The sequence below is a fragment of the Siphateles boraxobius genome, unplaced genomic scaffold (assembly GCF_051911475.1).
Source record: "Siphateles boraxobius isolate OS27281-9 unplaced genomic scaffold, OSU_SipBor_1 25, whole genome shotgun sequence".
In the NCBI taxonomy this organism is placed as follows: domain Eukaryota; kingdom Metazoa; phylum Chordata; class Actinopteri; order Cypriniformes; family Leuciscidae; genus Siphateles; species Siphateles boraxobius.
In genome coordinates this window covers 29461421-29479111 of record NW_027508866.1, presented here as the reverse complement: position 1 = coordinate 29479111, position 17691 = coordinate 29461421, and the positions used below count along the sequence as shown (strand labels likewise).

The following is a 17691-nucleotide window of genomic DNA, read 5'->3' as shown; positions in this document are numbered from 1 at the left end:
TATTAATTGTTTTTATGTGGCTCATTTTAGGGCATAACCACTAAATTGTTATAAAGCATTATCCATACGTTTTCTATTATAAATAGTCGTATTTATTTTTTATAAATATATTAGGGGCTCAGTTTGGGGTGTAAAGTGTTCAGTGCAGTACAAAGTACTTTGCAGAAAGGCAGTTTGTATGTTAATAGAATTGATCTTTTAAAGTTTCAGTAAATTAAATTACATTAGAAACTTTGTTCATTTTGTTTCGCAAATGATTTCTCAAAGGTACATTTTTTGAATGAGGAAAATATTGTCAGTGTAAACTGGATGAATGTCAATAAATATTTCTAAACTAATTTGAACTCCTTTTGAATCAGAACTCCTGCCATGAAAGCCTTTCTTTTTGCAGTTTTAATGTCTTGCAACTGCACTTTCTTTCTGATGCTCTACATTGTATCTTGAGTTAGTAATCTTTTTTTAAATCCAAAATGCCTTTCTCTAATTGCCCCTGTGCATTCTTCAGACCACCATGGTACATCTTTTAATTCTTTCTTTCATTGTCATTAAAGAAATCTATATTGCTGCAAAAAACAATTCCTTCTACTATTTTATTATATTTTACTACAACACTTCCTTCCAAATTTATATTATTGACTTTTTCTTCACACAACATATAAAATCACATTTTGCACACCAATTAGGCTACTGTCTAATGTTAACGTTTTTTTCATTCCATTTGACACAAGTTATGTTATATACCATAGACCATAGACATCACATAGTCTATTATTATGTCTATGCCATTTACTGTAAAAAAAGAACCCCAAACAGCAAACAGGACTTGACGCTATCTTGGAAGTGACGTCAAATCACGCCTCGCTGAGGTCGGGGCTATTTTTTACAGTCTATGGGTCGGGGTTGATCGATCTGTCCCGAGTTCACATGTTGGATATCCGAATTCCAGCGGCGTTCCAGGCGTTATTTCCAAGTAGGATATCGGAAACATCCAGATTCCCAGTTGTCTACAGCATTAGCTGCATCGCCTACATACGTCATCGTCACGTCTCGGGTGTTAGCGTGGGCTAGCGTTAGCTTTAGCAGCGTTAGCTGTAACGTTATAACGGTGATGGCGGAGAGTGAGGATTTCTGAAACATCAACGGAGATCGACATTCATGAGAGGCGTTTATTAATAGTGAGGTGAGTGAATGTTTTCTTATGTACAATGAGTGCGTTGTGTTGATCGCTTATGGCGTGAGTGATGAATGTGTGAATGTGATTGAGTGAACGACAGATAAACACATCAGCAGGGAAAGACAGACAGATTATATCCACGGTCCTCTTTAGTCCTGCTGTAATCTTTTATATGGTTGTGTATCTATGTATAAATAAATATATCACTGATTCTTGAGATAAGGGACAAAACATGCCCTACACAAAAAGTCTTCTTAATGTTAAAAAAAATAAAGGTCCAGAGCTCTACGTTAATATTTTTCTTTAGGAGCACAATCAAAAAATTTTGAGCACTTTCTGATCAATAACAGACACTTTCCTTTACAGGGCGATATTTGCCCCTTTAAATGAATTTCCAGGGGCATTTTTACCATTATTTAAGAGCATTTTTTCTAATCTTATTAAATGAATGTGTCATCTTTTGTCAATTTCTTAAATCAAAATAGTTTTTTTTAAAATAGTAATTTAAACAATAAATTGAGTAGACAATAAATATTAAAATAAATAGATTAAAAAAACAGACAATCAATCAGACTGTTTCCAATCAAATTAAATCAGCATCAATAAATCTTTGCACTGCAGAAGTGGCACAGAAGTGCCACATAAAGTGGTATTAGACACTCTTAACGCGTGAGGCATTCATTAAATCGTTGCCAAAAATCTAGTACCAATATTACCAAAAGTACACAATAGTCGATACCAAAGTCAATACCATGGTAAAAAAACAATAATAGTTAAACATATAGGCTACCTCTAGGGATGCACGATATCGACCACATATCTATATCGGCCGAAAAATTGTCATTTTTGATGTTATCGATCCGATAAGAAATTAAGATAGATATGAATGATTGAAATCTCTTCAAAAAGGAAGATACAGTTAAGTGCAACACAAATCTGTCACATAGGCTTCATAATATTATAATAAGAGCACGTCTGTAAAAGCATGTTGTGAATTCTTGTTCGCCAGTGTTTCAGCGCGTCGAGCGCATTGTCCGCGGAAAGAGCGCGTTTATGGAGTTAAGCCTTCATGATAAGCACAAACAAGATCACTTGAGCAATCGCAGCTTTTTGTGTCAAGTTGTAATGTGTTTATTTTGTGTGTAGGCCTATATCTGATTAATCTAATATAGGGTGCATTTGGTTGAGTTAATGAACGATGCAGTAAAGCGCTTAATTGTCCTGGTGATCATCTTTATCTTTAGCGTGCAGCTCAAACAGCAATGCACATTAATAACTATGATTGGGACTGTCACATGCCATTATAATGAGAATACTATTGTAATGAAACGTTGTGAATTCTCTGGGCATTGTTGTGGAAATTACGCGTTCAGAACAGTGATTACACGTTCTATACAGCAGTGTCAAGTAGGCATGTGCCGGTATCAAATTTTCATGCTGCGATTAATTGATTGAGCTTTTATCACGGTATACGGTATTATCACAATATTTTAATTACACAAGAGAAACGGATGGATTGGGGGTATCTAAAAAAAAAAAAAACAACTTGCATCACAATGTGTAATTGTGATTGTCAAAACATTTGGTAACTAAACAGAATTTTTTTAAGTTTAGTGACAACATGTTACAATGTTTACATGGTACAATGACTAGTAAGGCTACTGTTTATATTATTGCTTAACACAATTTTCACGATTTCTGTTCAATTCTTGATTTAATTTCAATCTTGATTCAATATTGACACATTTGGATAAATATTAGTTAGGTTATAGTAGATAGCCTGCATGTTAATTTACTGATAAAATACTGATACTGATACTGATAAAAAAAAGCCTGATACCGATATATCGGCCGATATTATTTGTGTACAGTAGCAATATTATTTATGTGTATTATAGTACAGTACCAGTCAAAAGTTGGGACACACTTTCCTATTGGTGTGTACAAACTTTTGATGGGTACAGTATATAGAATACACAGTATAGGGCTGGGTGATATGGCCTAAAAATAAAATCTCCGATTTTATTTTTTTTAAATCGATTTACGATTTTTTTCGATTTTCCCCCCTATTTATTAAGGAAAGCAATAAGTACAAACGGCAGACAACTTAAAACAAATTTTGCTTTTATTTAATCAAAAGCAAGACAAATGTAACCCCCATTTCTGGGATGAATAATAAATAAATGAACACCCTCTTGGAATCAAAGTCCCAGCTGTGTTTTAAGTCACACTTTGTAGTCTAGACTAAAAGGAGACAAACATTCACCTTGAGAGTAGCACCATTTTCTAAAGCATTAACAATACATTCAAATCTGAGGAAAACTAGACAGTGACATTTTTCATTGTATCTAGCCCAAACAATGCAACAACATACAGGGATACATGGCATGGACATGCACTGCATCTTACTCTTAGCAGAATTAAATTTTTCAAACCAAAATGAGAAAAAATACTCCGTCTTTAATTGCACTTTGCATAGAATTTTAAATAACACCATAAAGAGGCAACACCCCTGTTTTGGGTAAAATACTAATGTAAACAAAAATTTAGCAGAGTACAAAATGTGCAAAATAAATAATACATCAACTCCAACTGAAATTGATAAAGTGCAAACTTTGCTTTAAAAAATTAACCGTGCCATTTGTGTCCCTGAATGTATGAACAGGAAAGAAAAATCACATTTTGGTTGAGGTGCAGAACGTGAGATATGTGCTTAAGTTGCTGTCAATAACATTTAAACATTTTTGGCAAGGAAAATCAGCCTGTCCACTGCCTCTGGCTTGAGGCAAGCTCTGCTGCATGTGACAACTCCTCCCCCCACTCTGAAAAGCCTCTCAGATGGGGCACTTGTTGCAGGGATACTGAGGTATTTCTTGGCCAGGTGACTGAGCCTTGAGAAGTTGGATTTGTTGATCTTCCACCACTGCAGTGGATCAGTGTCAGGGTCTACCTCTGGCAAGAGCAGATAGGTTGCCAGTTCAGTCTCTATTTTAGCTTCTTCCGACTGGTCAGAGGTTGGCACAACAACACTCTTCTTGAAGAAGGTTGCTAAGGTCTTTTTCCTCTTGGGGTCTGGCTGAGGCCTTGCCTCTTCCTGGTCCACCTGCACAACTGGACCAGGCTGTGGTGTGCTTTTGTCAGCGGGGAAAGACAGAAGTTCACTGACAGCTCTTCTTTTAACTTGCTCCACCTTGTCTGGGTCGATGTAGGATGTCCGGAACCTTGGATCCATCAGAGAGGCCATGTCCAAGAGCTCATCCTTGACAGGATCACTGTATTTGTCAACAAGGTATCCCAGTATGTTCCTTTTTATTGTTTTGGTAAGCTCTGTGTCGTTGTCCTCAGGCTGCAAAAGACTGGTTTTGAACAGATGGATAACAGGCTTGACGTATGAGACACTGACATACATTTACCCTGATAGCACATCCGTAAAGTCTTGGAGTGCTTTAACCGCCTTGTTTACTGACTCCAAAACCTCGATGTCTTGCCAAGAGGGCACAAGATGGCGGCTTTTAACATCAGACCCCAGGACACGGGCTATAGCCTTCTCCTGTTCCAGGAATCGCTCGATCAGCTTTTGGCGGGAGCCCCATCTGGTTGGGGATTCTGTTGTTAGCTGATGAGGGGGAAGGCCAAGCTCTGACTGAGCTACACCCAGCTCTCTTCTTTTCTTCCAGCTGTAAGAAAAAGCAGCGACTATCTTCTTGCATACTCCAATGGCACGATATATGCGGGGATCCTTAACACCATTCTCTGTATGATAAAGAATAAAACACAAAGACAAACATCACTATTGGGCACTTTAATAAATATCAGTCTACATCCATCTAAAAATGATTTATTTTCTTCTGTATTTCAAAACTTTATCATTCCAAAACTCAGACACTGCAGATACACAAATATAATTTTTGTTTACTATAGGCATATGTGCAGTTTGTGGAGAAATTTGAATCCATTTTATAAAATAATCCATTCGACTGTCTTTATGAATCAAATACAGATCAAATGGACATGCCATATTGAAACATTCTTGCCGAGTTTTTTTTGTTTGTTTTTTTGGCTAGGCCTAATAATTTTTTTTTTTAAATAAATCACGTACAGTACTTAAACTTTTTAAACGGTGGATGAACCGCAGTCAAGTAGTCAGACAATCGTCTTTTCGTAGTCGAGTCAGCTTGACTAAATGTTGGGTTGGCTGACTGAAAAAAAAAAAATAAGAAAGAAAAAAAAACCTCCTCTATATATATCGCATAAATTATCACGGACGTATCGCCTACGATAATTAATGCGATATGGCTCAGCTTGTCAGTGAACTATGGCTCTGTGTAGTAAATGCCGCTCCATCTGAAAGCAGGTGATGGCGATTTACTACTAATCAAGGAACCGGTTTTACTGACGAGATGTGCATAACAATGTCATCCGATATATCGCCCAGTACTAGCTTGACTGCGTTTTGGATGAGGAAAATATGTGCTCTGTCAAAATTGAATATTTTATTTTACTTATTGTTAGACTTACCAATAGCGTTGTGTAGTTTGTGTCCAAAGCACTGGAGGTTTGGCCATCCGTTCACACTCAGGGCTTTAATCATGTTGGTGCCGCTGTCAGTTGTCATGCAGCATAGACGATTCTCAGACAGGTTCCAGCAGTCGAGAGCGTCTCTCAGTCCCTTGGCAACAAGTTCACCGGTGTGGTCCTCGGGAAAGTATGACGTTTGGAGAGAAATACTCCGCAAATCCCACTCATTGTTAATGAAATGCACCGTTAAACTCATATAAGGTTGCATAGTCCGACTGGACCAAATGTCGGTTGTTGCGGAATAAAAGGACAGCTCCTCCAGTTCTCTGCTGACTTTCTCTCGTGTGTTGTTGTACAGCTGGGGCAAGGCGACTTCACTGAAGTACTTGCGGCTGGGTAGCTCATATCTGGGGTCTAAGGTTTTAATCAAATTAATAAACCCCGTCTTCTCCACGGTATATATGGGTACAGGGTCCGAAATTAACAAGTGCCAAATGCGGGTAGATTTTCCGTTTGGCGATTAAATCTCAAAAGACTATCCGCCCCCTGGCGGGTGAATGTGCATATCAAAATAGTAATGTAATAAAATGTTTATTACAATTGCATTTTGTAATGTTATAAAATATCTAGCATGATGGCTACGGACATGACGGAGTTGTTGTGTTTGCGGGATGGGAATTGAAAGTGACATGGCGCACCTGAAGAACGAGCAGAGAGAGAGAGACAGACAGCGAGAGAGAGAGAGAGAGAGCCCTGGTCGCGCGCCCGCACTCTTTCTCTTCGAAACCAGGCGAAAGTATAAACAAGGCTTCACCGTCTCCTAATCGCTGTCTTGCTCTCTCTCCCTGGCACATATTCATCAAAATAAATCGACACAATGGTAAAGGTCGGAAGATCATAGTTTCATGTGGAGCATTCGGATATTTTTTTTCCTGAATTACCGCTGGGTGTGAACTGTGAATTGTGCTAAAATACCTTATCTTCTCTGAAGCCTTCCGCACATTCAGCTGACATAAACCACACTTTAAATAAACGAAAAAACCTATCCAGTGATTAAATGTTTTCTGTGTTGACACAAATCTTGAGGGATGTCCTAGCTGCCGGGATAATCACACAACGCGTACATATCCCATAATGACACGTCCAATTCGCGAACTAATGACTCACTCCTTTGAACCGATTCATTTTAATGAAGGGTTAAAAACAACTGATATTTCCAGTCCTTCAGTTACTGATCAGTCAGAGTAAATGGAGTAAAAAAATAGGCAGAGTAAAACTAAATATTTTTTTGAAATAATTATAATATATTATTATTGCATACTTTTTATTAAATATACAATTAATACATTTCATTTGTACAGAACTATTTTTATAGGCACCACCACAAAAATATTATTTTAATGTGTGTAAATTGTGTAATATGTGTGTGTAAATAAAAGTAAGAATGGAAAATAATAGACCAGAAATATAATGCCAAAAATGTTTAAATATAGCCTATATAAATTAATGTATATGTGACTCAAAAAGGCTGTTTATTATTTTGGCCGGTAAAAAATATGCTTGGCTGGTGGATTTTTTCATCTACCAGTCCCAGTGGCAGGTGAGCCAAAAAGTTAATTTCGGACCCTGTATGGGTACCATGTCTTTGGCTATGTGCAAAGCGACCGCTTCGGTGATTGTTCTCCACCGTGCCCCTTTCCTGTCATATGTGGTGCCTTGTGCAAAGGATTCGACTACAGTTAGCTGTTTTTTAGCTAAGGTTTGTTGGTCACTGCGGTTTTGTTCGTCTCGGAGAGACTGGCATTTTTCATATTCGGCTGGATGTCTCTGTTTCAGGTGTTGGAATAGGTTTGTGGTGCTGCTGCCTTTGACTGCGATGGGCTTTAGGCAAATGTTGCAGCGTGGGGTCTCTTGCTCCACGTCTGTCACAGCAAACCCATATCAGTTCCAAACAACAGATGATTTTATTCCTTTCTTGGGAACAAACTTCCCACTCTCACCGGTAGCCATGTTGTCGCTTGCTGTATAGGGGTGGGAATCTCTAGGCACCTCACGATTCGATTCGATTACGATTCAGAGGCCTGCGATTCGATTCTAAAGCGATTATCTGAATCTTTGTGTGTGTGTGAATATAAATACTTTGCTTTAAAAGTACAAAGTAATGCCCCATAAAGAATTAACGTACAATATATTTAATTAACATTGCAAAGAACCAACAGGAAAATAAATGTGCGCCTGAACTAGCAGCATACTTGTAGTAAATTAATAATATAACAACAACAGGTGTTCTGACGATTCATGCTACCCATCGAGATGTGCTACTTACTGGTTATGCACATGTACAGACTCTTCTTTTTTCTTCTGCTTAACCACGCCCATAAATCTATGCATCCTTGCCGTGGAGACTTGTAGGAAACTTTGACAGGTCAAAGATGAATATTTGATGATAATTTTTACTTTTCACACCGTTTTAAAAATAAAAACAGTACATTATACTGTACTCTTAACTTCGAGTTTTATTATGATTTTATTTCATATAATAATATCATTTTTACTTGTTATATCAAATGTGATAATTGCTAGTTCATTTAAAATATCAAAATATGCTCCCGATACACTTACCCTGATTAAAATGAAAAAACGATGTCATAATATTGTGAGATTTACACCATTATGGAAACAATAGAGAATGAATCAACATTATCTGTGATCGATTCACGTTTGGGTAGCATTTTTCGACAAGGCAGCAGAAATCGTCTGAACACCGATACAGCCCAGAGCCATAGAGAGAAACGGCTCTGGTACAGCCGAGTGTTTTTCCTCCTCTGGGTGGAAACGTGTCATATGGCTTCTCATATTTGTCGTGTTGCCGAAATATTTTAGTTTTATTCTACAAAGCTTACAACTAGTGTGGCTCTTGTCCAGCTCCTTTCCCCCTCCAACTTCATAGAAGCCAAAATATTTCCACACGTCAGCTTTTAACGAGGAGGGTGTTTGGATTTCGCGCTCAGCCATCGCGTCTCTGTTATGTGCACACGCCACAGACAGACGGTCCGGGCACTGCACTTCCGCGCTGCAGAGTTCCGTCTTTTGCGTTCCGTCAATATTAGGTCATTATAAATTTTTTTTTTTTGAAAATCGATTTTTGACATTTGTGAATCGATTCAGAATCGTCCACGTCCGCATCGCGATGCATCTAAGAATCGATTTTTTCCCCCACCCTTATTGCTGTATGCTATTGCCGTTTCGTGTGTGCTATGATGTTGTTGTTGTCGCTTGCCATACTGCTATGTGAAACGTCCTGGTTGCGTATGCAACCCACCGTTCCCTGAAGGAGGGAACGGAGGACGTAGTCGACGCGACTGAAATGGGATCACGCTAGGGAGCCTATCATCTTCGATTACTATTGAACGAGCCAATGGAATTTGGCGTGCGTGATTTGCATCACACACTCCGCCCCCGCGGCGCGGGTATAAATACGGAAGTGGATGCACGCACTAGTTGCTTTTCGCTGAGGAGCCGAGAGTAACCCGGGGTCAGCGGTGGTCCAGCGGTAGTGGCAAGGGGACTACGTCCTCCGTTCCCTCCTTCAGGGAACGGTGGGTTGCATACGCAACCAGGACGTTCCCTTTCAGTCGATAACGTCGGACGTAGTCGACGCGACTGAAATGGGATCAACCATTGAACACGCCACTAACGCTGCCACCTTCCAGTGCCTAAACCAAAGCCTCCTGATGCCCCCGCAAACTTAAGGCGGGGAAGGACAGGGCTTAGGCCAGGGAAGTCACTGCTGTTCCTACAGGACCACTGGGAAAGCGTTCCCCGTACGTTGGAAGGAAGGGACGCTGCGGAAGCCACATCCAACCCAGAGGGAGGTAATGTGGAGAATACACATATGAACTGGGCGGCAACCGGGCAGTCTAACCTATGGAATGTCACTGGGGTGGCTCCAGCCTAAGACGGGGGGAGACACACCGGACAGTGACGGCAGAGAGACTCTGCCGAGGGAAGACACGGGCTCACCGCAGGGAGCCGTATCGTGGAAGAATACACATATGGGGTCACCGAAGGGACCGCAACATATGGACCCAGCCTAACACAGGTTCCACACTGCTTACGAGTGGTAGGCCTAACACCAGACGTTCCGCACGTCCGACGTCGGAGGGGTGTGGAGGAACTCAACAGGGTTCAATTTTAAGGGAACTCAACTGGAGTAAAAAGGCGCACGTATCCAGTCCATAGGAGGGGAATGGCGCAGCAAGCCGACACTTGAACCGGGCTCACGGTGAAACTGGCTTCATGAGAAGGGAGCCCACGGGAAGCAGCGGTTCAACCAGGTGTCGTCCAGCCCCCAACTCTAGAATCTGTTTAGCAAAGTATATCGTCAACGCCCAGGCGGAGCCCTTTACACTCATCATAGAGGAGCTCAACACCTAAGTGGACATGTTGCATCTCGGATCTTTGCCGAAATGAAGGCAAGCACTAAGTGCAACTTTGCATGGAAACAGCCTTCCCTCTCTGCTGAATTCCAACAGATATTTGAAGAGCTGGTCTGAGGTCTATGACTTGCATTCTGTACACGTCCAAGCAAACGGACAGAGAAGCCAGGGCTGGATCTGCCTCCTCCAGGGCAGCGCTTGTAGGCTCACCACCTGCTCCTATTACGGGAGAGGTAGGAACCTTGGGCACAATCCGAGCCGGGGTCTCAGCCTGTGAGAGTTAGCCGGCCCAGACTCCAGGCACAATACGTTGACCGAAAGCGAGCAAGTCCCTACCCTCTAGTAGAGACCACGCGAGCAGGAGAACTGATATAACAGAATTTTTAACTCACTACCTGCAGTGGCTCAGGGGCGGTCTCTGCAGTGCAGTCGCACCAGGGACAAGGCCCAAGAGGATAAAGAGGGACACAAGGATTTACAAGACCTTGCTCCTCAGGAACCTGACGACCAGAACGTGCTTCTGCATACTTCTGCAACACGATGAGCGTCGTTTAAACACCGAGGCAACATCATTTTGAGGGTGATTCAGGAAAACAGCCTACTGCAACCCATTTTGCAGGAAAGAGAGCACTGAAGTGATCGAAAGCTTTCAGGATCTCCTCAGGAGAGAAGACGCACTCAACGACTAGGTTCCACTTCTAAAGGCGTAAGCACGCTACCCAATTCTAGGGGGTGCTCGCAGAAGTGATGGTAACTATCACATGTCTTGTGATAGCCACCTGAACCTCCGCGTTCAGATGTAAGACCGCCCGGAATCTCCGGGGGAAGAACGCGTGTGCCATCGTGCCCCGTCCCCGAAAGAGTTTCCAGGGGAAGTCAGGAAGGCTGTTGAAGGGAACCAGGTCTAGTTGGGCCAATAAGGGGCAACTATGAAGACCTGTTCCTCTCCTGACATGGCACGTAGGTGCAAGTGACGGGCGCAAAGGACAGGAGCATTGCTCAACACAACATGTGAAGATCACTGGGCTTCAGGAGCATTTTCTGCTCAGCACTTGGGTGTGACAAGTTCACTGAGCTTCAGGAGCATTCCTGCTCAACACCTGAGTGTGATAAACTCACCGAGCTTCAGGAGCATTTCTGCTCAACACCTGAGCACGAAGAACCTCACTGAGCGACAGGAGCATTTCTGCTCAGCACTTGAGTGTGACAAGTTCACTGAACTTCAGGAGCATTCCCTCACTGAGCTTCAGGAGCATTTCTGCTCAACACTTGAGTGCGAAGAATTTCACTGAACGACAGGAGCATTTCTGCTCAGCACTTGAGTGTGACAAGTTCACTGAGCTTCAGGAGCATTACTGCTCAACACCTGAGTGTGATAAACTCACTGAGCTTCAGGAGCATTACTGCTCAACACTTGAGTGCGAGGAACTTCACTGAGCACCAGGAGCATTTCTGCTCAGCACTGCGTGTGATGAATTCACTGCGCTACCTGTGATGGACTCACTGAGCTACAGGAGCATTGCTGCTCAACACCTGAGTGCGATGAACTTCACTGAGTTTCAGGAGCAACTCTGCTCAACATGAAGTGTGATGATCTCACTGACCTGAGCAGCGCAAGGCGACCCTGAGTCGCCGTCACTTCTTAGAAGGCTCACTGGGGTTAAACGTATTCTGCGGGCCCCTGGGACAGCTGGGACCCCGTGTTTGTCCAAGGGTAGTCCGCTCGGTTTACTCAAACACTGGCGGAAAAATAAAACCGGGGGGGCAATTGAGCGGCCCCGGAATGGTCAAGACCCAGCGGACCCAGGGGATGGAGTCTCCACTTGCCCTGGCTATAACTGTCGTGAGGCTCGATGGCGGCACGATTGAGTAAGCGGGAGGGGTGGAACAAGGCGCCCTCAGAAGCGTCTGACTCCAAGGAGGAGGTGACGGGAGAGTTTGTGACACCCGCAATGTCTAACAACTCGAGGCACGAATGCCCGTGTAGTCGGGGGTCGCCCAGGCCCCCGTTAAAACACGCCCTTTGTACATGGCCCCTCTGCTGAGGAGGGTTTGGCAGCAGACCGGGATGAACTATAGTCACACAGGGTGAGCTGCTCTGCCACGGTCACCTCGGGACTCGATCGTAAAGCTAGCGCTGAAGCGGTCACATACGGAGGAAGCCAACTTAGGCTGTCGCTATCGTATACCCCAGGAGCCTCTGAATCTTTTCAGTGGGACCCTTTCTCACTTCAACCCCGGCTGAACACATTCTCACTGGAGAGACGTGTTGGATCGAGTACCTCTCCAAAACTGAAACAGAGATACTCAGCCCGTGGGCGAGATTACTCTCTTCCAGCTGACCTGAAGACCCAACGGGCTCTGGAGCACTCGAGGGGAAGGACACCACGTGTCCTTCAGGCCAAAGCTGCAGACCAATCTTGGGCCAAGATGGTCACAACCCACCACCTAGTAGCACGAAGAACGAGTTTACAACTGGCCTTCGTACCGGCTGGAGGAGCGGCTATATCAAATCCTTCGCCAGCAGGATAAGATAAGCACGCCCAAGTCAGGAGCACTGCTCAACACCTGGTGTGAAGAATATCACTGAATTTTCAGGAGCACGTCTGCTCAACACCTAATGTGATGTTACTATCACTGACCTGAGCGGGGTCGCCGAGCCTGAGGTGGGGCAGCAAAGTAGAGACAGTGGTGTTAGTGTGCAGTGCAACACTTACCTGTCTCCACCAGCGGCAGGGGACGTGAGAAGGCGGATGACCGGGTCCTCGAACGCCCCAAGCTGCCTGTTGGCGACCAAGGGAAGCTGGGGGATGTAAGGCTATTATACAGGGTCACATCCGCCATACTGGCCCACTTGGGACTCAGGAATAGAAAAATTGCTCTTTTTCTGAATATGTGGGTACCGCTGACCCCGTTTTTATAGGGGCCAGCGGCGGAACAGACACACACATAACAAAAAACTCCAGCCGGTCCAACCAGCCAGAGGGAGTGGATCGGCGACCACTCCACAAGCAACTCCTCCATCCCTGAGAGCCCGTCCAGGTTCAGCGTTTTCTTTTGCGCTGGAACTTACCACCTGGCTTGGCAGCGCCTGGAGCGGGCTGGGCGCCCCTTCCGCGGCTGGCTCCGCGCCGGAACCTGGGTGAAGGCTGCTGCGGTGGTTCGGCGGGAGCTGAGGCGGCTGCAGGCGGACGCCCTCGGCGACGAGCAGGCGGAGGATCTGACCTCGGGGGGCGGGTGAAGGCAGCAGCGTCCCTCCGAGGCAGGATGTGCCGGATGGCCTCCGTCTGCTTCTGAGCTGTAGAGAACTGTTGGGCAAAGTTCTCCACAGCGTCGCCGAATAACCCAACCTGGGAAATGGGAGAGTCCAGGAACCGAACCTTGTCCGCATCTCTCATATCGGCCAGGTTGAGCCAGAGATGGCGCTCCTGGACCACTAGTGTGGACATCGCCGAACCCACCGCGCGAGCTGCAACCTTCGCCGCCCGGAGGGCGAGGTCAGTTGCAGTGCGGAGCTCACCCATGAGCTCAGGGTCCGAACTACCCTCGTGCATGTTCATGAGTGCCTGGGCCTGGTGGACCTGGAGCAACGCCATGGCATGCAAGGAGGAAGCGGCTTGCCCACAAGCTTTGTAAGCCTTGCCCGTAAGAGCGGACGAGAACTTACAGGCTTTAGAGGGGTGACGAGGATCACCTCTCCAGGAAGCGGCCGCCGTTGGGCATAACTGCATCGCAACGGCCCGCTCCACCGGAGGGATAGCCTCGTAACCCTTCACCGCTCCCCCATCAAGGGTAGTGAGAGGGGAGGAGCTACTCAGGCGGTTTCTGGCAGAGAAAGGTGCCATCCATGCCCTCGTAAGCTCCTCATGCACTTCAGGAAAGAAAGGAACCGGGGCGGCGGACTGAGAACCAGTACGGCCCGCCCCGATATACCAATCATCCAACCGAGACGGCTCGGGACACGGTGGAGGGTTCCACACGAGCCCTACCGCCTCGGCGGCCTTTTTCAGCATAGCTGACATCTCTGGATCTGGCTCGGGCAACACTGGTCTCCCGGAGGGAGGCAGCGCAGCCGAGTCATCATCTCCAGAGTTCAGCTCCCCCTCCGATGCTGCGATTGACAACGTATCCCCTGGAGGGGCCCCAAATGACACGGCTGGCCCGTCCATTACAGAGGGACCAGCGGGATCAATGGGGAGCTCCACCGGTTGCGGTGTGAAAGAGGAGTGAGGGACCCACGGGGCGTGGCCGGGCGGATTACCCCTCACTGTGATCCTCAGATCACCCAGCTTGGACGGCACCCCAGTCCTCCTCTGGGAAGGTAACCCAGAGGAAGAACAGGGGCGGGGCCCAGAGGTGGGGACTGCGCCAACGCTTTTAACGAAGGCGAGTCTAGATCTCAACACCGAGATGGACATGTTCCCGCAGTGAGAACATGTCTCATCCACGAAAGCTGCCTCAGCATGCTGTAAGCCCAAACATGCGACACAACTTTCGTGACCGTCAGAAGGGGATAGTGCCAGACCGCACCCAGAAACGCACGGATGGAATGGCATCTTGAAAAAGACGCACTCACACCCGTGTTGCTCTTTTAGGAAATGGGACCGTCACCAGTGCCGGAGCACACAGGGAATGACCGCGGCAAACACTGAATAGTCTTTCAACTAACAGTGAAGCACTCACTTCTCGCCCTCTAACCAACCGTCAACACACAAACAAACAGTAGAAATTTGATGCTGTTAAAACAGCAGTTGAGAGCTGAGAAGCTCGCGATCACCGCTGCACCACGCTGTAGAACACCAACACTGGAGAGGTCTTCCCGCAAGAACACCGACACACTCGCTCGTTGAACACAACAGCACTCTTCAGAGACATCAAAGACGAACGGCTCCGAAGCGAAAGGCAACTAGTGCGTGCATCCACTTCCGTATTTATACCCGCGCCGCGGGGGCGGAGTGTGTGATGCAAATCACGCACGCCAAATTCCATTGGCTCGTTCAATAGTAATCGAAGATGATAGGCTCCCTAGCGTGATCCCATTTCAGTCGCGTCGACTACGTCCGACGTTATCGACTGAAAGGGAACTAACGCTACGGAAGCTCCGGGGAGCCAAAAATGTGCCATTACACAAAAACTTGATTTATTATTTTTTAAATCGCCTGCAACACAAAATTCGAATTAATTCATTCAATCGATTTTTCGCCCAGGCCTAACACAGTATTTAATAGGGATGGGAATCGAAAACCGGTTCCACTCGAGAACCGGTTCTAAATTTTACGATCCATCGATATTGTATGCCCTCGACGTTAACGAGTCCTCTTATCGATGCTCCTGCTCTGAGTCAGCCATAGTATGTACAGACCGTGAACTCACAACTGTCCCTTTTGTCCTTTATCAAGCACCATAGCACCGCGTCCAAAGATAATCTTTGTCCTGCAAAGTCTTATTTGATCAGTGAGTAAAATTGTCTCTCTCTGGTAATGTAGATGAACCGCTGCACTTGTGACAGGGCGCATGTTAAACTGATCGAGCAGAGAGAGAGAGAGAGAGAGAGAGAGCCCCGGTCGCGCGCACTCACTCTCTCTCTTCGGAGCAAGGCGAAAGTAGGCTTCACCGTCTCAAAACTAAGCGCTGTCTTCCTCTCTCCCTCGCACATATTAATCAAAATAAACGACACGATGGTAAGGTAGGGAGACTAAAGTTTTATGTGGAGCATTCGGAGATTTGTTTTTCCTGAATTGCCGCTGGTTGTGAATTGTGCTAAAATACGTTGTCTTATCTTCTCTGAAAAGTCTTCCGCACATTCAGCTGACATAATCACACTTCAAATAAACGAAAAAAAACGATCCAGTGATGAAATGTTTTCTGTGATGACACACATCTTGTGGGATGTCCCAACTGGCGGGATAATCGCACAACGCGCACACGTCCGATAATGACACGTCCAATTCGCGAACTAATGACTCATTTGAACCGATTCGTTTTAATGAATGGTTAAAACAACTGATCTTTCCAACACTGAACTCACGGGACGTTTAATCGGTGTATAACTAATCGGTAACACTTTACAATAAGGTTCCATTTATTACAGAAATTACATAAAAAGTACAGTTTGCTTAGTCAAGTGTAAGCATTAAAACGACTTGTTTTCCCCCCCGAAAAAGACTACTTTTTCCCACACAGTGCTATCAGGAATCGATAAGAGAATCGTTAAAGAATCGGATCGATAAGCAGAATCGTTAGTGGCATTGATATTGATAAAATCTTATCAATTCCCATCCCTAGTATTTAAACAGAATAAATATATAAACGTTTTGCAATGATCACTCAAATGTGGTGATCAAACACTTGTGTGACAAAGATATGTAATGGAGGCAGGGGGAATGATAGAATGAGATACATTTGAGCAGTAACCAAACTAGTTTGCATTGCATGTTATATTACATTATATTCTAAATACTGTTGCATAATTTTCACTAACGAATTTGTCTTTTAATTTAGTCACGTTATATAAAACAACTTGTATCAATAAATATATCAAAAGTGTCTCTGACATTATCTTCAATTTTTAGTCTTAATTCCTCTAATCTCTACCAGTGGAGGTAGAACTCAGATCTTTTTACTAAAGTAAAATTTATAATATCATAATGAAAACGTTTTTAATTACATAATGTACAGACTTTTATACTATTTTAAATTGGTAAGCAAAATGTACCTACTAAACGTGAAACTAGGCTACTCTTAATGCAAAATGGCCCTATATAAAGTGTGATAATTATATAAAGTATTGGAATATTGATTGATGTTGTAACGTAGTGTTATAGGCAGAATGAGCTTTAACACTGTCTCTACACCGGACGCGGCCGTTATTGCTCGCGTGATTCGCAACAGCTGTTTACCCGAGACGCGTAAAAGCACCCGTTACAGAGCAGAATGGGCCATCCGTTTACTGTCGGAGAGTTGTCGCTCACGCCACGCATTTTAATCAATGTTTAATCAATCAATTGCCTGAATTTAATAAATAAGAAGTAAATATAGCAGACAATATAATCAGGACTTCTCAGCTGCGCGCTTACAATAGTCACAAGCTCACACAATACGTGACAGAGGCTGGCAGCAGAGAAATCAATTCAGTGAATTACACTGCACAAATCAAAAGTAATAGTCTACTACCCACTGGATGAAGAAGGGTTGGCTCTCAACAGAACATATAATATTCATTTTATTTTATTTTTCGTGTTCGCATTTATGAGGAAAAAACGGAAGCTCCGAAAGTGGCACTAAAGTGCTTTAAAACTTTCAGAGACCTCGAACAGAAAGCACAAAGCCTTTAATTAAAGTCAATTTCGTTTTGTATTAATTATATCTTAATTTTAATCAATGTTTCATCAACCAAATGCCTGGATTTAATAAATAAGTAAATATAGGCCTAACAGACAATAGATACTCTCAAAACGGAGGCGCCGGCGAGTGAACTGCAACTCGTCTCATAAATGAACCGAAACTCAGCTTATAGACCTGAGAAATATATCTATTGAAATGTCTACTTTTAAACAGAAC

General features: G+C 44.3%; 1 protein-coding gene across 4 annotated transcripts in view; it reads left to right on the top strand.

Moving 5' to 3' along the window:
• Positions 1-814: 814 nt before the first annotated feature.
• apbb1 (amyloid beta (A4) precursor protein-binding, family B, member 1 (Fe65)) overlaps positions 815-17691 on the top strand; it is a 157779-nt gene continuing 140902 nt past the window's right edge. For 2 of the 4 annotated variants that reach the window (XM_077243455.1, XM_077243454.1), the window contains exon 1: positions 899-1180. The gene's annotated coding sequence lies outside the window, so the exon portion shown is untranslated. Of the gene's footprint in view, positions 1181-17691 lie in introns of all 4 variants that reach the window. The other 2 variants (XM_077243452.1, XM_077243453.1) reach the window with 2 other exon arrangements.